General features: G+C 46.1%; 1 protein-coding gene across 1 annotated transcript in view; it reads right to left on the bottom strand.

Annotated features, from left to right (window-relative positions):
* LOC126203000 (mucin-5AC-like) overlaps positions 1–27112 on the bottom strand; it is a 437052-nt gene that overhangs the window by 221053 nt on the left and 188887 nt on the right. The window lies entirely within an intron of this gene.

Raw genomic sequence — 27112 nt, 5'->3', positions numbered from 1 at the left:
TTACGTCGTCGCATGCCTCACGAACACGTTTTCCTCAGTATTATTTCTGAAGTTGCTCTGTGCTATGTCTTTCTCGTGTTATCATCTTAAGCCGCATGTACTACCACAATTCTTACCGTTGCTTCCTAGTGTTTGATCTAAGCGCCTGCAAATATGTTCTTTTCATTGTATATACAGTATTCCAGATCACATAGAAGGCTGACACCACCTTCATTCCTTCTATTATTATCGCTCGTAGATTCTGTTATTTATTGTCCCAGGTATTGGTTCTTATGGCTCTGAGCACTATGGGACTTAACATCTGAGGTCATCAGTCCCCTAGAACTTAGAACTACTTAAACCTAACTAACCTAAGGACATCACACACATCCATACGAGGCAGGATTCGAACCTGCGACCGTAGCAGTCGTGCGCTTACGGACTGAAGAGCATAGAGCCGCTCGACCACCGCGGCCGGCTGTCCCAGGTATTTAAATCTGTCCAAGTTTTGCACGGTGCCTTCGGCTGTTTTCCGATCCCCTACGATATTCAGCAACTTTTTTTGCTGTAGCCAGTTTGCTGTACCAGCCTTCATGCTGTCTAGCTTAGTTTATCGACTTGTTCATTTGCCCCTTCATCCGTTTCACTTACTATCGCTATGGCGTTCGCCAAGGCTAGGTGGTCGCTTTTTATCCCCCACACACATCTTTCATAAACGTTATTATTTTACAATTTCTCACTCAGAACATCAAATAATCACCGTACTGCGCCAAAATAGTGACAGCACGCAGATGGACACGTGACGTCATGTGATGCCCATACTAAAGCAAATTGCTGGCCAATTCTTTTTCCAGCTGAGACAAGCGTCTATTCAAATAAGCAAAGCAAAAAAAAAGGGCGTCGTGAAAAAGTTAATGCAAACTCCATCTTGTTTCAATAAAACAGACAGTGCTGTACGTTGTTTATAATCTTCGTTAAAACTTGTCAACCATCTAGCAAAAGCATGGCGGAGAGACTCTTCCACTGTCTATTGCGCCGCCGTATTCAGTGGAACAGAGCCTTTACCGTCAGGGCCCTAAGATGACTAAGTACCTTCATTAACGAGTTTTGAAAACAGTATTCTCGATAATATTGTTGACTTCGACTGCTTCTATCCACGCCGTGTACTTTTCCGTACCTGCAAGTGAAAAACGCTAATTTGCCACGCAGGTTTCAATCTGACAAATTTCCAGTTTTACGCGTGGTAAACGGTGACTTGTCTCATCGCATCGTTAACGATCTTGTGACAATATTGTTGAGAATAAGTTGTGACTAGCTAAAATTGGTTCCTTACGGCCACTGGAAAACTAGTATCCTGTTTTTCGTGAGCAGTCGCTTTAAAAATGGCTTTGAGCACTCTGGGACTTAACATCTGAGGTCATCAGTCCCCTAGACTTAGAACTTCTTAAACCTAACTAACCCAAAGACATAACACACATCCATGCCCGAGGCAGGATTCGAACCTGCGACCGTAGTAGCAGCGCGGTTCCGGATGGAAGCGCCTAGAACCGCTCGGTCACAGCGGCCGGCGCAGTCGCTTTAAATTCTTGTCTTTTTGAACACGCCCCCAGGCCAGTATCAGATTTTCATAGTCGTTGCCCTATTACCCTGGAGGGATACTTACAAAGAGTATCATCGTTTGTCGATAATAAACGGAACAGCAGACAACGCAGTTAACACAAATCACGTTCTTCAACCAGGCTGGACACTTTTCCAAATCCAAAAATAATAACTACACTCCTGGAAATTGAAATAAGAACACCGTGAATTCATTGTCCCAGGAAGGGGAAACTTTATTGACACATTCCTGGGGTCAGATACATCACATGATCACACTGACAGAACCACAGGCACATAGACACAGGCAACAGAGCATGCACAATGTCGGCACTAGTACAGTGTATATCCACCTTTCGCGGCAATGCAGGCTGCTATTCTCCCATGGAGACGATCGTAGAGATGCTGGATGTAGTCCTGTGGAACGGCTTGCCATGCCATTTCCACCTGGCGCCTCAGTTGGACCAGCGTTCGTGCTGGATGTGCAGACCGCGTGAGACGACGCTTCATCCAGTCCCAAACATGCTCAATGGGGGACAGATCCGGAGATATTGCTGGCCAGGGTAGTTGACTTACACCTTCTAGAGCACGTTGGGTGGCACGGGATACATGCGGACGTGCATTGTCCTGTTGGAACAGCAAGTTCCCTTGCCGGTCTAGGAATGGTAGAACGATGGGTTCGATGACGGTTTGGATGTACCGTGCACTATTCAGTGTCCCCTCGACGATCACCAGTGGTGTACGGCCAGTGTAGGAGATCGCTCCCCACACCATGATGCCGGGTGTTGGCCCTGTGTGCCTCGGTCGTATGCAGTCCTGATTGTGGCGCTCACCTGCACGGCGCCAAACACGCATACGACCATCATTGGCACCAAGGCAGAAGCGACTCTCATCGCTGAAGACGACACATCTCCATTCGTCCCTCCATTCACGCCTGTCGCGACACCACTGGAGGCGGGCTGCACGATGTTGGGGCGTGAGCGGAAGACGGCCTAACGGTGTGCGGGACCATAGCCCAGCTTCATGGAGACGGTTGCGAATGGTCCTCGCCGATACCCCAGGAGCAACAGTGTCCCTAATTTGCTGGGAAGTGGCGGTGCGGTCCCCTACGGCACTGCGTAGGATCCTACGGTCTTGGCGTGCATCCGTGCGTCGCTGCGGTCCGGTCCCAGGTCGACGGGCACGTGCACCTTCCGCCGACCACTGGCGACAACATCGATGTACTGTGGAGACCTCACGCCCCACGTGTTGAGCAATTCGGCGGTACGTCCACCCGGCCTCCCGCATGCCCACTATACGCCCTCGCTCAACGTCCGTCAACTGCACATACGGTTCACGTCCACGCTGTCGCGGCATGCTACCAGTGTTAAAGACTGCGATGGAGCTCCGTATGCCACGGCAAACTGGCTGACACTGACGGCGGCGGTGCACAAATGCTGCGCAGCTAGCGCCATTCGACGGCCAACACCGCGGTTCCTGGTGTGTCCGCTGTGCCGTGCGTGTGATCATTGCTTGTACAGCCCTCTCGCAGTGTCCGGAGCAAGTATGGTGGGTCTGACACACAGGTGTCAATGTGTTCTTTTTTCCATTTCCAGGAGTGTATACCTGGCTAATGGAGCAACGCGTTTACTGCTTTACATATATCCTATGGCCAAGGAGAAATACATGTTGTGTATTACAGTATGACATCAAAGATTACTGCACAACAAGTTAAAGAAAATTGTGTCAAAACTTAATGACAATCATGCTTGCTTACCGCTATGTATCAGTTCGGGAAATATATGGTACACGAGAATTGTGTGCTTGAACACAAATGCAGATATTAGCCAAAGCTGCAGGTTGTGCTGCTGTATTTAACCACGAACGCCATCTGCGCAATGTCCTCAGTCGTGATCAGAACCGTGTTGTGTGTAATTGATGATGATGATGAAGATGAAGTCCCATACTCCGTAACAGAGCGTAGGGGAACGATGCGGGACACCCGCACCGCCGTACTAGGCAAGGTCGTAGTGCCATTGCCTTCCTCCGACCGTAATGGGGATAAACGATGATGATGAAGACGAGACAACAACATCCAGTCACCTCGATGTAGGGAAAATCCCTGACCCCGCCGGGAATGAATCCGGAACCCAGTGCTCGGAAAGCGAGAACGCTACCGCGAGACCACGAATAGCGGACTCTGTGTAGTTGTGAGGGCATTATGTCGGAAGTAAGTGAATTCGTAAGAGGCCACATTGTTGGTTTTCTTATGGTGGGTGTTTATGTAACCAAGGTAGCCGAAGTGTTCCAAGAAGCATCGTATCGAACATTTATGAAGCATACGGGAAACACAGAGAAACGTCATCGTTAAGTCACACAATGGATGAAAAGTGTGTGTTCTGTGATCGTGACAGGAGGTCACTGAAGACGACTGCGACGAATAATAAAAGATGTCACTGCAGAACGGGATGTCCAACTCTGGAGCCCATTCAGCACCAACAGAACGCAAAGGCAGCTCCACAACTTGGGGATGGGAGGGAGAGCAGAAATTGCAGTGATGCAAATTCAAGTAACAGGAAAATGTGACGCCGAAGCCATAAAACCTAGACTACGGAGCAATGGAAGAAAGTCATGTATTCGGATGAGTCTTGTTTCACAATGTTTCCAACTTTCACAATGTTTCCAACTTCTGGTCGAGTTTACGAGTGAAACATGGCAGGTGTTCTGTGGTAGTGTGTGCAGCCATATCGCGGTATTCTATGGGCCTCATGCTTACTTTGCAAGGTCGCATTACTAGCTAGGAGTATGAGATTATTTTCGCTGATCAGGTCCATCCCATGGCACCATGTTTGTTCCCCAGTAGCAACGCTAGGTTCGAAGAAAGCAGGTCACCTAACCACACAGCTCGTATCGTCTGGTACTGCTTTTGTCAGCACGACGAAGAGTTGTCGCACGTCCCCTGGCCACCAGTCATCGGATCTCAACGAGTGTCTGTGGTTTTCTTTGGAGAGAATGTTGCGTGATCGCTACTCACATCGTTATCGTTATCTAGACTCTGCACAGTTTTGTAGGTAGAATGGTACAAGATTCCCCTGAGAAACGTATAGCACATATACGAGGCGCTACACAAAAGTTGCCTGAATGTGTGTGTAGCTAGTACGACGAAACGCCGCTAAGTGTTACTTCATACATCCTTTGTCACTTAGTGCCTGAAGCGGCTTTATTCTAGGGGGTCGCCTTTGGTTTTTAGAGCGCAGTTCCCGGCGGTCGTCTGTCGTGTCTCTTGCGAAACTGGCGATGGCGGACATCTGGGAGTAACATATGTGCATGAACTTTTGTTTAGGGCTCGGAAAAACCACTACAGAAACACATGACGTGTTTAAGAAATCATCTGGGGAAGACGCCCTAGTTCAAAGTCATATTTACGACTGTTTTAAGCGCTTTCAAGATGTCAGAACATCGTTTGGCGATGATCACCGTTCACAATGTCATTACTCTTGAAAATGTCGCTGCTGTTGGGAATACGGCGCAGGAAGTTCGTAGGTAGCCCATCCAAGAAATATGCAATATCATGGGACCGACGTATGGGACGTGTCGGAGGGTTTGATCGACGAAAGTGGCTAACGGGTGACTGGGTCCTCCATCACGACAATGCTAGGTCAGACACTGCAGTAAACACACAGGAGTTCCTGGCGAAAAAGAAAATGGCAGACGTTCCTCATCCGCGATGTTCACGCGACCTGAGACTGAATGACTTTGTACTCCGGGAACTTTTGGATAGCACCTCGTATTTATACATTCCGAGGCGACTAGAAGCTGTTTTGAATGACAGCGGTCTTCCTAAACCGTATGAGGCATGTTAATGTGTTGTACTGTTTTCTGGTGTTGTCATATGTTTGTCCTCCCCCTGTATAGTATCCAATCCATGAATCGGGTCGTTGCATTTGCTTTACACACAGCTAACTCCGGCCCTCGTAACAGAAGTAAAGGAGCTTCCGCTAATGAACCCTCCTGGAGGAGTAATGCCAGACGGAAGCAGAGAAACTGTGCCAGGCGCGGCTCGGCGCTGCCTTCTCCGGCGAGGTGCGACTAACTACCATCTGCACGCCAGAGAGCCAGCGAGCGCTGGAAAGCGTGCACAACGCGTCGTGTCCGATGAGCGCGGGCTTTCGCGCCTGCACAGGCTGGTGGAGACTCGGGAGGACGCAGACTGCTAACTTGAAAAGATACTTGGCCACTAGACGGGCCGCTATATGCACAGAAGTTAGAGGTGCGAGGGCACACATGAGTTATTAAGAAGACTCTCGTTCACGGCTTCTACATAACATTAGAAAAAAAAAAAGCTAGAAGTTGTATTAATTTTTTCTCCTTTACTTGTCTTACAGCTCCTCTGGAAGCGAGAAAATCTTTGATACCTTCTGTGTTGTGATAATCTACCGTCACGTCGGCTCATACTAGATTGACTGTCGGAAGGAGTTCGTCGGTCTAATAAATAACAACTAACGTAGGATCAAGCGGATCTTCTTATCCACATCTACACTCAGGAATCCGCCGTACGATGAATGGCGGAGGTTACTTCGTACACCACCGTCATTTCCCCTTATTCCTGCGCCATTAACGAATGACGTGCCGGAAGAGAGACTGCTGGTATAACTGCATTTGACCTGGAATTTCTCTAATTTTAACTTTATGCTCTTTTTGCGAGACATATGTAGGAAAAATCACCAGATTTCGATGAGCATCTCCGCTACGCTTGCGCGCTTACCAAACGCAATCGTGAAGAAAGGCGCTCCTCTTCTTTGGATCTTCTTTATTTTCTCTTTCAGTCCTACCTGGTAACGGTCCCAGACTATAGAGCAATACTCAGGTCTCCCCCAAAGGTGTTTCCTTCGTGAGTGGACTACACTTTCTGATGCCTTCTTGAGTGGACTACAATTCCTGACGTTGTCTCCAGTGAACCTCTGTCTCACATCAGGCTTCCCTACGATTTCCTTTGTGTTACCATTCCACTGTGGACCGTTTCGCAGGAAACATTCAGATATGTAATGATTGTGACTGTTCCCAGTGATTGATCGGTAATCGTATATGAGCAAGTAATACGTCTATCCACCCATTTATGTCACTGACCTTTTTTTACTGATGGAACCCAGCGTGCTATGTTTAACAGGAAGAGGAAAGACATGATGATTGGAGCCTCAACCTCTTGTCTGTGACGAGAACGTTAGGGATGGAGGATGATGAAAATACGAATGAAACAATGCACAACCAACATTTCGAAAATAATATAAAACAGATTGACAACGAGGTCATAAACCAGTTGATGAGTACATGTAGTATTCAAGTACATATAAATCGCGTGCACGAGGAAAATAAAGGCCGATCGCTATCCGGGGACTCATAACAACGAACGTGAGATGAACGAGGATCTACTGAAGGCGTGCAGACGAGAAAATATTGTGTATCATCGCAGTGTGCTGGAAATGTAACACCTGTGTGCAGAAGAACGATGGGGAATAATCTAGGAGCCAAAAATCGTGAGTAATTAAAACAATTTCAAACTATTGTTACTCATTATACCAATTTACAGCGCCAACTGAAATACATTCAAAAATAATTTCTGGTCCAGACAATAATATGTCGCGAAAGATGGAATAACTCCCACATTACTTGCAGTTACGTTTTTGAATCCAGGGCAATTGAAGGCGACGATGGTTTGGATATCAAAGTCAATAAACAGAAGAGGAAACGCGACTTAGAGTGCCTTTGGAAAAGTAAACGGAGTTTTCCAAACCAATCTCAGCTGTGTTTTAAACGGAAAGTGTGCATTTTTTTTTAAATTCGTGATTGCATCTCTAAGTTGGTCAGACGATAAATCTTCACAACATTGGCTTATTTTTCTGTCTGAGGTCGCTGTTTTTTATTTCAAAGTTACCGATTCGGGCAACATTGCTTATCTCCAGATCACTGGATCTTACGCTGGGCACACTGCCCGAAACCAATAACTTTGAAATAAAGTATAGCGATCTATAGACAAAAAAATAAGGATCGCGAATAGTTTTTGTCCGAATATATCCAGCTTTGATGAAATAATCTTTATTACACACTGGTATCAGTCTTGAAATGGACCATCATCAGGTTTCGGGAGATTCGACGTATAGAGTGAATCCGTAAGAGCGTGCAAATGTGTAACAGGACATAGAGAATGCTCCACTGAACAACTTGAGGTAGGAAGCTTGGGGTCGGAGATCCCAGCTGAAGGAGATATGGGAGTAAACTTGTCTACCGCTTTGTCTAGCATTACTATTTACCAGCTTATTTCCAGCTAACATGCGTACAAATGTACAAGTACTGTGCTGTTTATTTCCATGTACGAGGGTAAGTCAATTGTTATCAGCAAAGTAGTTATAAAATTTTATTGTAATCAAATAGGAAACTTACAAGAACATCATTTTTCGACATAGTCTCCTTGCGTTTCAACGCACTTGGTCCATCGTTGTACAAGCTTCCTGATGCCCTCATACAAGAAGGTTCTCGGTTGAGCTGCGAGGCAAGAATGCACCGTTTCTTCCGAGGCAAATCGACGGCCCCTTAATGCCTGTTTGAGTCGAACAAACAAGTGATAGTCAGATGGCGCAAGATCGGGACTATGTGGAGGATGATCCAGTACTTCAAATTTGAGTTTCTGGAGCGTTTCGGCAGTGTGGGCAGCAGTATGAGGACGGGCATTGTCGTGCAACAGCACACCACTTTTTGACAGCAATCCTCGGCGGTTGCTTTGAATTGCAGGCTTTAGCCTGGCAGCGAGTATAACCCTGTAACGTACACTGTTTATTGTTGTGCCCCTTTCCCATAATGTTCCAGTACTGGACCTTGTGCGTCCAAAAAACCATAAGCATCAGTTTTCGTGCAGAAGGTTGGGTCTTGAACGTTTTTCTTGCACGGCGAATTTGGATGTTTCCATTCCACACTCTGCCGTTTCCTCTCCGGCTCGTAATGATGGATCCATGTTTCCTCACCAGTAATGATCCTGTCTAAGAAGTTGTCCCCTTCGTTATCATAGCGATCCAAATGTTTTTTGCACATGTCCAAGCGCGGTTGTTTATGAAACTGTTTGAGTTGTTTTGGGACCCATCTGGCACAAACTTTATGAAACCCAAGTCTGTTGTGGATGATTTCGTAGGCATAGTCGTGACTAATTTGCAGACAATGTGCCACTTCGTCAATAGTTAATCGTCAGTCTAAGAGAATTATTTCAAGTGAACGCTCAATGGTTTCTTCATTTGTGGCAGTCAACGGTCGTCCGGCTCCTTCATCGTGCGTAACACTTGTGCGACCATTTCGGAGTTTTTCAATCCATTCGAAGACACTCCGTTGTGGAAAAACACTGTTCCCCTACTGAACAAGGTCTTCGATGAATTTCGGCTCCAGATACAGCTTCCGACCACAAATCACTGAACGTTGCTCTTCTTTGGTGCAGACAGCGGAGCAGCCATAATTAACAGCATAGCAGCGATAACGAAACCAAACCAGCAGCTTGAAAATTGCATAGATATAACAACAAATAAACAAAGCATGCGTCGTCAACGTAAAATGACAGTACTACCAAAATAAACAAAAATGTAACTAAATTGCGGATAATAATTGACTTACTCTCGTAGATTCCTTATTTCCTGCAAGGAAACAAGGAGGACGAGCCTGTTTACTAGGAGGTCATGATGCAGGTTTTGTTTACTTTACTTGTCCATAAGGTGGCTCTGTTGTATCGCTTTTACATTGTCTCATGACAGAACGTGCTATAAATCAACGATAGACCCATTCGCTACAGTCTGGAACCGCGCGACCGCTACGGTCGCAGGTTCGAATCCTGCCTCGGGCATGGATGTGTGTGATGTCCTTAGGTTTAATTAGTTTTAAGTTCTAGGGGACTCATGACTAAAGAAATAAAGTCCAATAGTGCTCAGAGCCATTTGATAGACCCATTCATTACTCAGTGCTATTCAGAGGCATACAATTTCGCAGAACTCACTGACATGCACCTTGTGTATTGGGAAGTGCATTGCAATGCTCCCGCTGCTGAAAGGCTTCTCTGGCATCCGTCACGACGAGTGTTTATTTCTCTTATCGACAAACGCGGGAGACTGGTTCATTGGAAAGAAGAAACGAGGGACCTGGCAGTATGAGGACTGCTCGCACGGGGTGGTCCTACTCGATGGACTGCGATGTCACCTGACCTGAATCCCCCTGATTATTTCCTATGGGGATAACTAGTCACTTGTGTGAGACCCCAGTGGCTACGGAGAGAGAATTAGTTGGAATTGTAGCTGTTTGTGATGTGATTCGAAACACACCGGGGATCAGTGTGTGTCAGAATCATGTCCGCCGATGTCATGGTTGTATTGAGGTTCATGGCCGTCAGTTTCACTACATTTTTAAGATACCAGCGATGGTATTTGCAATTAACTGCAACTAATGTAAATAAAATAGTGCACAGTAATGTGATTTTCTTGGCTACGAGCACTATGGGACATAACTTCTCAGGTCATCAGTCCCATAGAACTTAGAACTACTTAAAACTAACTGATCGAAGGACATCACACACATCCATGCCCGAGGCAGGATTCGAACCTGCGACCGTAGTGGTCACGCGGTTCCAGATTGTAGCGCCTAGAACCGATCGGCCACCCCGGCCGGCGTGATTTTATTCCTGTTATCTTCTTAAGCTGGGTTCTCCGACCCGAGATTCCCTACCTCAAATTGTTCAGTGGTGCATCCATTTAAATTTTTGCTCGCTCTTACATAAACACCCTGTGTAACTGTGCTCTGCCTGAAGGTCCACGATGAGCTCTTTAGGGTACAATCTCGGACTGGAAAGGATGGATATGCAAGTTGGCCGTGCATTTTAAATGCAACCGTCCCCCCACTGTCCTTTAAACGACTGGGGGAAATCAGGGAAACCACAGATGGCCGAATACAAGTCCGCCGTTTTAACCACCTTGTTCAGTTCTTCTTGAGGGTGCCCAAAGCTCGGCCTCCAGGGTATAACGTAATTTTCACCTTACTCTCGCAGTAAATCCCGCACTGGCAGGTATCTTAAATCGCAGGGCTCCGAGAACTGGTCCCCCAGATATTTCCGATTGGGTCAGTCTTAATAATAAGCAGGCGGCTGCGTGCCTTATCGCATCTATAGCTTCCCCGTATGGCTGGCTGATGGCATGCTTGCGTCACGCGCTGACGTCACAGGCGACCGGCCTCGAGCGGCCACAGGTTGGAGCGTCGGCGAGGCTCACGACGCTGGCGCCACAGCCCATGCAGGCTGTACACAGTGCAAAGGTCACGCCCGTACCGAGACAGCGTCCGGCGTATTCTGCGGGAAAAACTGCCAGCAGGTAAGCGAAAAACATATGGCGTCTCCAAAAGTAAGGAACAACGACAGTTTATGAGCCACAGGAGCTCATCTATCCGGTTGATTGAGGGAAATGACGTTAATGTGTTGCAGAATAATGCGACACGTTTTACGGTCGTGAGGGGCTAGTATGGAAATCGTATCATTGATTTGTAAGCATCAACCCAATTCTAGAAGCACCACGCACTGACTTCCATAGTAAATTTTGTGGTTGCGCTTGGAGCAGAGATAGTGGGTTGGAATCCTGGATTTTGAAAGAGATTTTAACATCCACTATTTGGTTGGCGAGGGGAGAAGCGACAGTGAAGCACAATTTCAGAGCACCTCTCCACAGTGTCCCAAGGAGCGAAGGCTTTGATCCGTCCGTCTCATGGGGACGCTACGCTTGGTAAGTAGCCATCATGGTGCTATTCGAGTAGAGCAGGCAGTATACCGGCACCAAGTTTTCAACATTTTCCTTCTCGATCGTCGTCAACAACATAAACAGGATACTAAAACTCAACGCCCACTCATCAGTCACCTACAACAGATAGATACACTCAAAAATGGCTCTGAGCACTATGGGACTTAACATCTTAGGTCATCAGTCCCCTAGAACTTAGAACTAGTTAAACCTAACTAACCTAAGGACATCACACACATCCATGGCCGAGGCAGGATTCGAACCTGCGACCGTAGCAGTCGCGCGGTTCCGGACTGCGCGCCTAGAACCGCGAGACCACCGCGGCCGGCGATAGATATACTCACCGAGGCGTTTATGCGGTGTTGCGGTCTAAAAATCCAACTTCACTCTTTTACATTTTTGACAAGCAAATGGACACAGTTGTCAAGAAAAGTTGCCTTAAGCAAAAACTTTTATAGTTTTTAAGTTATGATGTATAGACTTTTGTTGTACGGTTAGGCAGGTTTCGTACAATTCAGTTTCGAGATGGAATTCTACATTTCTGATTCTCAACATATTTCTCGGGATTGTCAGTGTGAATTTCAGAACTCAAATCACTTAATGCAATTGTGGCAGAAAGCGCCCACAATACACACAATGTGATCACAACTATCCGGACACCTGGCTGAAAATGACTAAAAAGTTCGTGACCCCTTCCACCGCTAATGATGACAGCTCCCACTCTCGCAGTTGTACGTTCAATCAGGTGCTGGAAAGTTTCTTGCGAAATGGCAGCCCATTCCTCACGGAGTGCTGCACGGGGAAGAGGTATCGATGTCACTCGGTGAGGCCTGGCACGAAGTCGACGTTCCAAAACATCCCAAAGATGTTCTATAGGATGCAGGTCAGGACTCAGTGCAGACCAGTCCATTGCAGGGATGTTATTGGCGTGCAACCACTCCGCCACAGGTCGTGCATTATGAACAGGTGTTCGATCTTGTTAAAAGATGCAATCGCCATCCCCGAATTGCTCCTCAACAGTGGGAAGCAAGAAGGTGCTTAAAACATCAATGTAGGCCTGTGCTGTGATAGTGCCACGAAAAACAAGGGTGCAAGCAAATGTTCAAATGTGTGTGAAAGCCTATGGGACTTAATTGCTAAGGTCATCAGTCCCTAAGCTTACACACTACTTAACCTAAATTATCCTAAGGACAAACACACACACCCATGCCCGAGGGAGGACTCGAACCTCCGCCGGGACAGTCCACGACTGCAGCGCCCTAGACCGCGCGGCTAATCCCGCGCGCAGGGTGCAAGCCCCTCCATGAAAAACACGACCACATCATAAAACCCCGCCTCCGAATTTTACTGTTGGCACTACTCACGCTGGCAAATGACGTTCACTGCGCATTCGCCATACCCACACCCTGCCATCGGATCACCACATTGTGTACGGTGATTCGTCACTCCACACAACGTTTTCCCACTGTTCAGTCGCACAATGTTTACACTCCTTATACCAAGCGGGGCGTCGTTTGGCATTTACTGGCGTGATGTGTGGCTCATGAGCAGCCGCTCGACCATGATATCCAAGTTTTCTCACCTCCTGCGTAACTGCCATAATACTTGCAGTGGATTCTGATGCAGTTTGGAATTCCTGTGCGATGATCTGGAAATATGTCTGCCTATTACACATTACGACACTCTTCAACTGTCGGGGGGTCTCCGTCAGTCAACAGACGAGGTCGGCCTGTACGCTTTTGTGCTGTACGTGTCCCTTCACGTTTCCGCTTCACTATGACATCGGAAACAGTGGACCTAGGGATGTTTAGGCGTGTGGAAATCTCGTGTAAAGATGTATGAGACAAATTACACCCAATCACCTGACCACGTTCGAAGTCCGTGAGTTCCGCGGAGCGCCCCATTCTGCTCTCTCACGATGTCTAATGACTACTGAGGTCGCTGATATGGAGTACTTGGCAGTAGGTGGCAGCACAACGCACTTAATATGAAAAACGTATGTTCTGGGGGGTGTCCAGCTACATTTGATCACATAGCCTATTTTTCCGAAGCTTCTGTTAATATTGGCGTGTAAGGTACAATTTCTGATTTCGATGGTTACACAAGATGATCCAGAACGCCTTCGGAAAACTTTCAGAGATGTTAGTATGGACCAAAACAATAAAAAAATGTCGAGTAAACATGGGCTCTATACGGCACGAGCTATGAGTATTTGTTCACCCTAACTGTTGTGAAACATCTTCTGAACAAGTGGACGAAGTTTTTGAGGTATGCATTTTAGAGCAAAATTTCACTGGACTTTTTTTCTTTGTTGTGTTCATTCTATCTCCTATCGAAATATGGAAAGGAAAGAGCTTGCAGTAGATGAAATGTGTTTGCGGTATGGAATGAGAACAAGTGTTCGCAGTTCTTAAAGAATGCATTTTAGAATCCATATTTACTAGACTTAATGTCCATACTACCTCTGATCTCGAGTTATGGCTTCCCCTTCACATTTTCCAAATTAAAGCTAGATAGAACGGGTGTAGAAAGCAAGAGGTACATTATAACGATAGTATGGGAATAAAATTTTGAATAAACGTGCATGGAGGCCCTCGAAATGAAAAGGTGGAGTGGTAAGGAAAAAAAAGGAGGGACAAAAAATGTGCAACAAATAACTATGACTATGACATCGTTCAGAGTGTACATTTAAACATAATGGTAAAAAATATAATAAATTCATATGCTACGATTGGCTCGTGGTTCCTCATCTTCCTTCTTTCAAATTCTTTCAATTGGATGCCACTTCGGGGCTTGTGCGTCATTGACCTATCCCAATAATTCTACCACGGAAAGAAATCCTACATGTTAACGTGGAATCCGAACCATATGTCGTTCCTGTCATGTCTTCAGGTAATTCAGAGGTGAAGTCTAGCATAAAGGAAGAAGAAAAATTCCGATGTCGGTCCGAAATATAATCCCACGACCTTATACTCTCCGGGATCTCAGTTTACAACTACACTACCAAGTCCGAAAATACAGTCGAACCTTGTTTACTTTCCTTTATATGCTTTTTTCCGCGACTTTCAATTTTATTTATGCGAGGTACCATTCCTCGAAGTCATCAAATCAGAGCTGTAAAGGACATAACAATTTATTTCCACTTCTGTCGCACAATATCTATTACGAAAAAAATACACCGGAACCCAGTAACCGATTGCAGCATGCCTATACAACGAGTTGCAGGGGCAACAAAAATTTGCTTTTCATTATTTCGCGTAATTATTGACCGAATTTCAAATTTCAAATGGCTCAAATCGTTCAAATGGCTCTGAGCACTATGGGACTCAACTGCTGTGGTCATCAGTCCCCTAGAACTTAGAACTACTTAAACCTAACTAACCTAAGGACATCACACACAGCCATGCCCGAGACAGGATTCGAACCTGCGACCGTAGCAGTCGCACGGTTCCGGACTGCGCGCCTAGAACCGCGAGACCACCGCGGCCGGCCTCAAATTTCAAATGCTGACATACTCCACTTATTCTCTACTCTACTTATTAAGAGATATAATCGTATGCTAGAAGTTTAACATAATAAGGTAAATAATAAAAGTTAGAAACGACACTGAAGAGCCAAAGAAACAGGTATACTTGCCTAACATGGTGTAGGGCATTAACGAGCACGCAGACGTGTCGCAACACGGCGTGGCATGGACTCGGCTAATGTCTGAAGTAATTCTGGAGGGAAATGACACCATGTATCCTGCAGCACTGTCCACAAATCCGTAAGAATACGAGAAGGTGTTGATGTCTGGGGAGTTTGGTTGGCAGTGGAAGTGTTTAAACTCAAAAGAGTGTCCCTGGAGCCACTCTGTAGTCGAGTCCGTCGGAATGCATAATCGACATGAATGGATGCAGGTGATCAGACAGAATTCCTACGTATCCGTCACCTGTCAGAGTCGTATCTAGACGTATCAGGGGTTCCATTTCACTCCAACTGCACACTCTCCTCACCATTACAGAGCCTCCACCAGCTTGAACAGCACGCTGCTTGCTGACCTGCAGGGTCCACAGATTCATGAGGTTGCCTCCATGACTGTACTCGATACAGTTTGAAAAGAGACTCGTTCGACCAGGCAATGTCGGAGTTGACGGGCCCAGGCGAGTGTCGTGCAGTTATCAAGGGTATACGAATGGGCCTTCGGCTCCGAAAGCCCATATCGATGATGTTTCGTTGAATGGTTCGCAAGCTGACACTTGTTGATGGCCCAGCACTGAAATCTGCAGCAGATTGCGTAAGGGTTGCACTTCTGTCACGTTGAAGGAGTCTCTTCAGCCGTCGATGTTTTACCGGATTTCTGATATTTAGAATACACTCGCGAAATGGTCGTACGGGAAAATCGTCACTTCATCGTTACCTCGGAGATGCTGTGCCCCATCGCGCGTGCGCCAACAATAACACCACGTTGAAACTTACTTACATCTTGCTAATCTGCCATTGTAACAGCAGCAACCGATCTAACAACTGCGCCAGACACTTCTTGTCTGATACAGGCGTTGCCGACCGCAGCGCCGTATTCTGCCTGTTTACATGTCTCTGTATTTGAATACGTATGCCTATACCAGTTTCTTTGGCGCTTCAGTGTATGTGTTTGTATTGAGTCGGCGTAACTGACGTTACTCGTCCAGTATTTGAGAATGAGAGCACTTGGCGTCTTTCCAACGAGCTTTACACACAATTTCAAACCTTTACGAAACTGTTTTGTCGCTCCACCTCCATTAAATAACGAAAGCAAATGAGATTATCGCTTACTACATTTCCCTATACATACAGTAAAACTTCAACATCAGGCATAACGTTTTAATTCAGTACTTTTTTCCTACCAACTCGATTCACAACACAGTTTACAGACAGTATTCACATATACCACTGAATGTACCTGCAAAATTATACTATTGCACGACGCACAGGTCAGGTGACATGACGTCATAAACACTGAGATTGGCGAAAAACTGTCTTTTTTTAACTGAGTTCAAATTACCCAGACTACATTCATCCATTGCTTCGTAATGAGAGCACTAACCGAGCTCCAACAAACTTTACACAAATGCGATAAGAGGCTTTGCCGGCGTCTATGCTGCGACCATGGTCCACCTGTGTCCTGCCGGATCCGGTCGTCGAAAGTCCATGATGTTTCAGCTGTTTCGCCGTCATCAGGTGGTTCTCATCCCAGCACCAACTGATGACTGCGGAACAGTTGTCCGCGGAAATATCGTGGACTTCGACGATTGGAGCCGGCAGGACACCCGAGAACCATGGGAGTAACTTTCCGCATAACTTCAAACTTTGACGAACTTTTTCTCGCTAACATGCTTAAAGTCAAATAGTTAACACATTGATTCATTTGCAAGTTAATCGGGTGTTGTATTGCTGTTCTATACATGGTAATCGATTCTTTAAATAATCTGTGTTTACTCGTTTTTATTAACATGTAGCCTGTTACGCACCGCCATCAGATAAAAATGCTTGGGTACGAATGCCACGGCCATGTGAACTGCAGTAACATAAGCAGTAGACTCGGAAGTGTACAAGCCAGAAATGGTATGCGATTTTACCATTTATTGCCACCGCTTGCGTGAAAACAGCCTAAGACGCTGTAGAGTACAGTGGATCCCGACTTACTTCAGTGCTTTCGGTTCCTCTCCGCTGCCCAGGAAACAAAATATTACGGGGCATCAAACCAACAGAATTCCGCGGTCTTCTAAAACAGAGGTAGCCTGAACTATTTCTGTTGATGCTTTGAACATGCCAACGTTCTTTGTGTCCGCTGCCTGCATTAGTACGTTATCCAGAGAAAACATTGGATACGAAACTCAAACCATTAAACGTTTAGCTGTAGGATTCACCGGACAGTCGTCTGGTAATTGGTGCAAAACTAGTCGCGAACTTTACTCAGATTCCAGAATGAAATTTTCACTCTGCAGCGGAGTGGGCGGTGATATGAAACTTCCTGGAAGATTAAAACTGTTCGTCGTTGATCCATTAACTCAGTTTTTTTTTTTTTTTTTTTTTGTTACAGAGGGCAGCTAAACCTCTGACCAAACACGCTGTGCTACCGTGTCGGTTATCCGTCTGAGCTACCCAAGCATGACTTAGGCGCCGTCCTCACAGCTTTACTTCTGCCAGTATCTCGTCTCCTACCTTTCAAACTTTACAGAAGCTCTCCTGCGAACCTTGCAAAACTAGCACTCCTGAAAGATAGTGCAGGAAGTTTCATATCAGCGCACACTCCGCTTCAGAGTGAAAATCACATTCTGGAAACATCCCCCAGGCTGTGGCTAAGCCATGTCTCCGCAATATCCTTTCTTCCAGGAGTGCTAGTTCTGAAAGGTTCGCAGGAGAGCTGTGAAGTTTGGAAACGTAGGAGACGAGGTACTGGCAGAAGTAAAGCTGTGAGGACGGGGCGTGAGTCGTGCTTGGGTAGCTCAGACGGTAGAGCACTTGCACGCGAAAAGGCCAAGGTCCCGATTTCGAGTCTCGATCGGGTACACAGTTTTAATCTGCCAGGAAGTTTTGTTTTACTCAGATTCACGGAATATGATTTACTGGCCACAGCAAATATATAAGACAAAATTTTCTTGTTACGTACCAGATGTGCTGTTTCGGATCTACGCTGCCACCGCAAAGCCGCGTTGGCTTCATGACTCGAAGTATCCCTGTGACCGCTGTTCTCTACCGGCGGATGACGTGTTCCGCGTTACTTCACCGTCCTGTAAACCTGCCAAGCCAGGACGCAAACACGTATCCGCACCAATATACGAGCAACTGCTATAATTCGTCGCAGGTTATCACGCTACACCACGTCATGGCGAGTAATATCATAAACTACTCGAAATGCCACAGCGCCTCCTAGTGGGAGTTGTGGACATACTCCCTGTCATTATTCGAGCAGTTAAAGCAACAGATACCTCTCACCTGCGTGTAACGTCGCCAGTCAATCCGCAATAGTATTTAATGCAGTACGGGCTCTTAGCTCTGGAGGCGGTGGCAGCCGCTTATATCTCTCACTCGCACCTGTCGCTAGCACGGCCGTGGGAAGTGCTACTTGGGTCAGTTCCAGCGACAGAATATTCAAGCCCTAAGAATCTAAATAAACGATACTAAATATTATTCAATTTTGATAAAACTTAATATGTAGCCTTTTGTTGTTAAAAATAAGCTGGTTGAAAAATCTCAGCTTTCTGGGTGGGGTATATTACCTAAAATACGAAATACCGACACTTAAGGAATTAAATTCAGTTAGGAAATATAATATTTTATCTTTTGGTATTATCTGAAAACATAAACAGAACTCTCAGTGTACAAAATTAATTAACTGAGATTTTCATATTAAAACTTTAATTTTCATTTTCGTAATATAAAATTCAGACAAAATTATGATTTGTGTCTTATGTCATTGTGGGAGTTAATTAGAGTGAGTGAGAGTGTGTATGTGGGACATACGTCAAATTTCAAGGTTAATTTTATGTAATGCATTACGCAATCACAGCGTGGGAAAGATGTTTGTACCCACATTGCTGATGACGTATGTCCAAGCGTACCCGTTTTTTTGTAACAAGGCACCCAGAATATTTATTTGTAGAGTAATGTTTTCCTAAAGTTATCTCAAGATTAATTTTCGTCTAGTTTCAATTAATAAACATTATAGGAATAATCTGCTTGTTGAAGTGACGCCAATGACTCTGGTGTAGTGATTGGCTCAAAACAATTTAGGTGCGAATATGATCTTGAAAAATTGATCTGATTGGCTGTTCATTTGATCAACCAATCAGATTGAAGACTTTGCTGCGCTCTATCAAGCAGTATATGCGGTGTGAACGACGGCAATGAGAGAGTCGTGATCTAGCCTTTGAAACGCAAAGTTCATGTTAAATGTGTCCGTCCGTATAATGTGTAAGATGAAGAAATGTTCGGTCCTTCGCGTTCAGATGGATTTTTAATGGTAGCTTTTGTTGCTACGAACGTTTTGTAAAAGTTTGAGAGTCGTGGGACATTTTGTTCGGGAGATATATTACGCGTGTGACTTGCTGGACTTTGAAAATTCAGCGTGGCGATGTTTTGTGTTCTGCTACAGAATATATTTGGCAAGCAATCTTTGTGAAAGAAATCCACTGAATGACTTACGTAAGAAATCAACGGTATGTGTAGAAAGTGACTGTATATTCGCGTGATTATTCTCGGAAAGGAGAATTCAGGCTGCTTTATGTGTGACATAAACTGGGAACTTATAATAGCAGTTTTGCATACTAAATGTGGGCTGATGACACATGTTTAAGCAAAGAAAATAAAACACTACATTATAATTCTGCGTACTTCAAAACATATCCAAAATTTCGGTGAAGCAAACAGAAAACAGATAAGATATCTTGATTCGGTTCGATAGTTATCAGTACCTTTGGGCAAGGTTTTAAGGTGGCTTGACTGGAAACTGGAAGTGAAGGCTAATTTTGGGCTCACTGGAAAGCGTTGAATACTCGCGCCGTGACCTTGAACGTTGTCTACTCTGTTCCACATTGCTAGAAGCAGGTCACATTCATTGAGATAAAGGCTCACGGGAAAGATACATCTCGGTCACAGGTATCAGCGATATATGAAAAACATCCTCTCCTCCTAGCAAACAGAACACGAACGTGGCATGTGGCGTACCTTAAAATAGTGTGACAGGGCCACTGTTATTTCGTATATAAATTAACTGGCATGTCACGTCTGGACCATAAGAAGCTGTTCTGCACAGGGACGTGACTTGACTAGTCGTGTGTAACGAAGCGTAGTTTGTGGCGCAGAGCGGGCGAGTCATGAGTTACTTGTGTTAGCGTTGTTTCCAGGTAACGGTTGGCGCAACGGAAAGAGCAGAGAATGGTAATCTGAGAGTCGTGAAGTCTAGTTCTTTTATTTTCAATTTTAACGTTACTTACATTGCAAATAAACCGAAATAATCTCTACACATAAAAAAGCAACTTTATGAGTTACTCGCTGACTGACTAATCATCACTCAGCCCAAACCGCTGACAGAAACTTGAAATCTGGAGACGGTATGGTTCTTATACTGTAAGCGCCGTTTAGAAGGGATTTTTCGAAGTTACAATCCTAACTGGGTGAAATCGCGGATGAAGTCTTTTTTTTTTAATATTGCTATTAAGGCAATTTTTGAAGCTAAATTTACGAAAATTGGTATTTAATTTCCCGGTCGGAAATAAAGAAATATTTGTTTCAGCATTTCTGGAAATTTAACCCTGTACGGGTGAAATAATGGGTGAAAGCTTTTTTTTTTTTGTTTTGAAAATACATTATTAAAGAACTACCGAAGTATTTTTAAAGCTACATCTATGAACATTGGTGTTTGACTTCTCGGTTAAGCACAAAAAAAAAATGTTTCGGAAATTCCACCTCTACGGGGTTGAAACGTGAGATGAACGTTTTTATGGAAACACTTCATTGTGCAAGCACTTTTAATGTTAAATCTATGAAAATTTGTATTTTGCTTTTCTGGAAAAAAAATACGCATGTCACTGTTTTTGGAAATTCAATCCCTACGAGGGTGAAATAAGGGACGAAGCGTTTTATGAAAATGTTCATTGCGAAAATATTTTTAAAATCAAATCGAAAATTGGCGTTTGCCTTCTCGGTTAGAAATGAAAAAATACGTGTTTCACTGTTTTTTGTAAATTCAATCCATAAGGGGGTGAAACAGCGTCAGACTGATTCACTGATTCATCTTTGCCCTGCCCAAAGTTTGAAGAGGTTGTAGATCTTACACTGTAATCATCGTTGAAGAAGGCATTGACGAAATTGGACTCCTAAAGCAGTGAAATGTGGAATGAAAGGCTTTTTGAAAGTATGTGGCTACTGAGGAAATTTTACAGCTAGAACTTCGTTTTCTCAATCAGAAAATAAAGGAAGTACGTGTTTCTGTATTTTTGGAATTTCAACCACTAAGGGGGTAACACAGTGCGTGAAAGTTTTTTTTAAAATAAATAATTATTAAAGAACTACCAAAGGATTTTTAAGGTCATGTCTATCACAGCTGGTATTTGACATCTGTTAGTGGTGCCACTCTGTAGCAATTCTGAGCATGTGGGGAGTCGCATTGTCCTGTTGGTTGCCGCAGCCCGTCGGAATGCACAATGGACATGAATGGATGCACGTGATCAGACAGGACGCTTACGTACGTGTCACCTGTCAGACTCGTGTCTAGACGTATCAGGGGTCCCACATCAGTCCAACTGCACGGCGGACAACACAGTGGCCGTCGGCCTTCACTTAACGACCGAGAGCAGCGACGTCTGCGTAGAGCTGCTAGTGGTAACAGACAACCACAATGCGTTAACTAGCGCAGAAATCAACGTTGCGCGTAAGAGGGACGTATCCGTTAGCACAGTGCGACGTAATTTGGTGTTAACGGACTATGACGGCAGACGACGGACGCGAGTAACTTTGCTAACAGCACGACATCGGCTCTTCTGAGCTCGTGACTATTACCGCCGGATTCTAGACAGTTGGAAAACCGTGGCCTGGCCAGAAAAGTACCGATTTCAATTGGTATGAGCTGATAGTAGGTTTCGAGTATGGCGCAGACCCCACGAAGCCACGGATCCAAGATGTGTGCAAAAGAAAGTTTCTTGGACATGAATGGATGCACGTGATCAGACAGGACGCTTACGTACGTGTCACCTGTCAGACTCGTGTCTAGACGTATCAGGGGTCCCACATCAGTCCAACTGCACGGCGGACAACACAGTGGCCGTCGGCCTTCACTTAACGACCGAGAGCAGCGACGTCTGCGTAGAGCTGCTAGTGGTAACAGACAACCACAATGCGTTAACTAGCGCAGAAATCAACGTTGCGCGTAAGAGGGACGTATCCGTTAGCACAGTGCGACGTAATTTGGTGTTAACGGACTATGACGGCAGACGACGGACGCGAGTAACTTTGCTAACAGCACGACATCGGCTCTTCTGAGCTCGTGACTATTACCGCCGGATTCTAGACAGTTGGAAAACCGTGGCCTGGCCAGAAAAGTACCGATTTCAATTGGTATGAGCTGATAGTAGGTTTCGAGTATGGCGCAGACCCCACGAAGCCACGGATCCAAGATGTGTGCAAAAGAAAGTTTCTTGGACATGAATGGATGCACGTGATCAGACAGGACGCTTACGTACGTGTCACCTGTCAGACTCGTGTCTAGACGTATCAGGGGTCCCACATCAGTCCAATTGCACGGCGGACAACACAGTGGCCGTCGGCCTTCACTTAACGACCGAGAGCAGCGACGTCTGCGTAGAGCTGCTAGTGGTAACAGACAAGCACAATGCTGTGCAAAATGGTGGTGGCTCCATAGTGGTGTCGGCGTGTTTACATGGAATGGGCAATTTATTTCAATCTAGTTTCGTCCAGCTGTCAATCATCAGTGTCGATAAAAATATTTCAGGAAAGGTGAGAAGCCCACTCTCCTGGAACACCGGTGTGCCACCTCGCCCGTTTGACTTTCGACACCAGGAAACTGGCCTACTCCTACAGCAGTATACAAGACTGAAACATGTAGTTCCGGCCGCTTTCCAAAACACCGCCTCTTCCTAGCGTATGCACGGGAACCGGAAAAAGTAGAGTAATTCTGCCCGCGAAGCTTCCGCACAAGGAGTCCATAGCGCGCTGCTGCCGCTTGCACGGCGAGAGCTGCGTGATGGGCGAAAGCGGCTGTATAACTGTCGTGCTCGCCACATCCGCACCGGCCGGAAATAGTTTCTCCATCCCTCCCACCTGGTTGCTTCAAGTCGCTTCAAAGATAGTCGCCACGACTCTACACACAGAATTTTTCCACACTCATGCTCATAAATTAAGGATAATGCTGATACATGGTGAAATAACGCTCTGGTGCGCGGTTTGCGGGTTTAAATCACCTCGGGGTATGACCATGCGGTGCATTTGACCTGCGGTCGTCGCACGGTGGTGCTGGCAGCAGTGCACATACGTAGAGGTGTGTTGGTGTATGTCGGAGTACGGTGCAGCGAGTAAGTGTGCAGACGGTTTCAGACGTGCTAATGGTGACTGTGTGTTGAAAATGGCTCAAAGAACACATATTGGTGACGTTATGAGGGGTAGAATACTGGGGCGACTGGAGGCTGCTCGAACACAGCAGGTCGTAGCACGGGTCCTCCGTGTGCTACAAAGTGTGATCTCAAGATTCCTGCAGACAGGAAATGTGACCAGGCGCTACAGTACAGGACGTCCACAATGTACAACACCACAAGGAGACCGATACCCCACCATCAGTGCCCGCAGACGGCCACGGAGTACTGCAGGTAGCCTTGCTCGGGACCTTGACACAGCCACTGGAACAGTTGTCTCCAGATACACAGTCTACAGACGACTGAACAGGCATGGTTTATTCACCCGGAGACCTGCAAGGTGCATTCCATTGACCCCTGGTCACAGGTCACAGGAGAGCCCGTAAATCCTGGTGTCAAGAACACAGTACATGATCATTGGAACAGTGGTCTCAGGTTATGTTCACGGACGAGTCCAGATATAGTCTGAACAGTATTCTCGCCGGGTTTTCATCTGGCGTGAACCAGGAACCAGATACCTACCCCTTAATGTCCTTGAAAGAGGCCTGTATGGAGGTCGTGGTTTGATGGTGTGGGGTGGGATTATGATTGGTGCATGTACAACCCTGTATGTCTCTGACCAAGGAACTGCAACAGGTCAGGTGTACAGGGACGTCATTTTGCACCAGTATGTCCGCCTTTTCAGGGGTGCAGTGGGTCCCATCTTCCTCCTGATGGATGATAACGCAAGGCCCCATCGAGCTACCATCGTGGAGGAGTACTTTGAAACAGAAGATATCACCCCGTCGAGCACCTCTGGAATGCTCTCGTTCGACGTATCGCTGGACATCTTCAAACCTCTACGACACTTCAGGAGCTCTGACAGGCACTGGTGCAAGAATGTTAGGCTGTACCCCAGCAACTGCTCGACCACCTGACCCATAGTATCCCAACCCGTTGTGCGGCCTGTGTACGTGTGCATGGTGATCATATCCCATATTGATGCCCGGGTACATGCGCAGGAAACAGTGGCGTTTTGTAGCACATGTGCTTTGGGACGGTTTCCTCAACTATCACCAATGCCGTGGACTTACAGATCTGTGTCGTGTGTGTTCCCTATGTGCCTATGCTATTAGCGCCAGTTTTGTGGAGTGCCAGGTTGTGTGGCACCAAATTCTGCAATTATCCTTAATTTATAAGCATGAGTGTACTTGCAGTAGGTGGTTGTGAAACGCACTACCTGATCAAGAGCATCCGGACATCCATACGTATTTCGGCAATGGTGACTAGATGTCACGAGAGGTCGACATGGAAGTTATGAGAGAAGGCAGTGAGTGCTGCGTTGTCAGTATAGAAATAGCAACATCTGAATGTGTCGTCCAGAAGAGCTCAGTGACTTCGAACTTGGACTAGTCACTGGATGTAACCTTCGTAACAAACCGACAAGAGACATAATCCTTTCTAAAGCTGCCCACGTTGACGGTTGGTGACAGGGATGTTAAGTGGAAACGCGAAGAACAAACACAGCTAAACCAAGACAAGACAGAGCTCGTGTACTGGCGAACAACGCCGTCGAGCACTGCGGAGTGTGGCTGTAAAAATTCGCATGAAATCAGCGGAAGGATTACTAGTGGGTTCCGAAGTCCAACCAGCAGTCCATCTATCGAAGTCCAACCAGCAGTCCATCTATCGAAGTCCAACCAGCAGTCCATCTATCGAAGTCCAACCAGCAGTCCATCTATCGAAGTCCAACCAGCAGTCCATCTATCGAAGTCCAACCAGCAGTCCATCTATCGAAGTCCAACCAGCAGTCCATCTATCGAAGTCCAACCAGCAGTCCATCTATCGAAGTCCAACCAGCAGTCCATCTATCGAAGCCCTACCAGCAGTCCATCTAACGAAGCCCTACCAGCAGTCCATCTAGCAAAATGACTGTGCGTAGGGAGTTAAAAAGAATAGAGTATAATGGTCTATCTCTCCGTAAACTACATATTTCTGCAGTCGCTGGACAGTGGATGACTGGAAACGGAGTGATTTGGAATGATAGATCATGTTAAACCGTATGACAATCGGATGGAACGATTTGGATTTGTCGAATGCCTGGATAGCGTTACCTGCACTATGTGATCAAAAGTATTCCACTACGTGATCAAAAGTATCAGGACACCTGGCTGAAAATGATTTACAAGGTCGTGGCGCCCTCCATCGGTAACTCTGGAACTCAATAAGGTGTTGGCCCACCTTCAGCCTTGATGACAGCTTCCACTCTCGCAGGCAAATGTTCAATAAGGTGCTGGAAGGTTTCTTGGGGAATGGTAGCCCATTCTTCACGAAGTGCTGCACTGAGGAGAGGTATCGATGTCTCTCGGTGAGGTCTGGCACGAAGTCGGCGTTCCAAAACATCGCAAAGGAGTTCTGTAGGAATCAGGTCAGGACTCTGTGCAGGCCAGTCCATTACAGGGATGTTATTGTCGTGTAGCCTCAGGCCGCGGGCCGTGCATTGTGAACATGTGCACGATCGTATTGAAAGACCCAGTTGCCATCTCCGTATTGCTGTTCAATAGTGGGAAACAAGTAGGTGCTTAAAACGTCAATGTAGACCTGTGCGGTTCTAGGCGCTTCAGTCTGGAACCGCGCGACTGCTACGAGCACAGGTTCGAATCCTGTCTTGGGCATGGATGTGTGTTGTGTCCTTTGGTTCGTTGGGTTTAAGTAGTTCGACGTTCTAGGGGACTGATGACCTTATATGTTAAGTCCCATAGTGCTCAGAGCCATTTTCGAATTAAGACCTGTGCCACGCAAAAAAAAAGAGGTGCAAGCTCTCTCCCTTTTTTCTCTTTAATGACCTAATGCTTTATATATGTTCCTGAATATTAATATTTTATTAATTCATGAAATGTACTACACCATATGTTACATAAATAAATATGTGGTTTGACAACAGTAAGTAGGTTCAAATGGATATTGGTGGTGGTGGTGGTGGTGGTGGGGTTAGGCAGAGATTAAGATACTTGCATAAGACAGGCTAGCGTGGACAAATGCTGATGATAAGTAAAATGTTTTGACGAGTAAACTGGAGGCTTTAGCTTGCTACGTTATCGCTGCAGTCTCATGTCACTTAATATTTCTCACTCACGGAAGTAAACATTTCGCGGATAGGAGTTACATAAACGGCAGCGGCGGTTCCATGTCGTGAGAGCCGCTGCTGCGCTGTAAGGCGCTGGATTCAGCGCACGCAGGTGAGTGGTGGGGGAGGAGTCGTCGCACTTTCACCGCTGCGGCGCCCTCGGCATGCGTGCGGTGAGGGCTCCGCTCTTCCGCGCCACTGCCGGTACGGCTGGAGCCTCCAGCGGCTGTCTGGGGCGCCTCTCACTTCCCTGGACAAGCCGACGTCAGTAGCAAAAAATGGTTCAAATGGCTCTGAGCACTATGGGGCTTAACCTCTGAGGTCATCAGTCCCCTAGAACTTACTACTTAAACCTAACTGACCTAAAGACATTACACACATCCATGCCCGAGGCAGGATTCGAACCTGCGACGATACTGGTCGCGCGGTGCCAGACTGAAGCGCCTAGAACCGCTCGGCCACTACGACCCGCCGTCAATAGCACATCTTACAAACTATAGATGCTGGTAAAAAGGTAGATTGCGATATACTACAGGGTG

This window comes from Schistocerca nitens, chromosome 9 (genome assembly GCF_023898315.1).
Source record: "Schistocerca nitens isolate TAMUIC-IGC-003100 chromosome 9, iqSchNite1.1, whole genome shotgun sequence".
Taxonomy (NCBI): domain Eukaryota; kingdom Metazoa; phylum Arthropoda; class Insecta; order Orthoptera; family Acrididae; genus Schistocerca; species Schistocerca nitens.
This window is presented reverse-complemented; position numbering and strand designations above follow the sequence as displayed.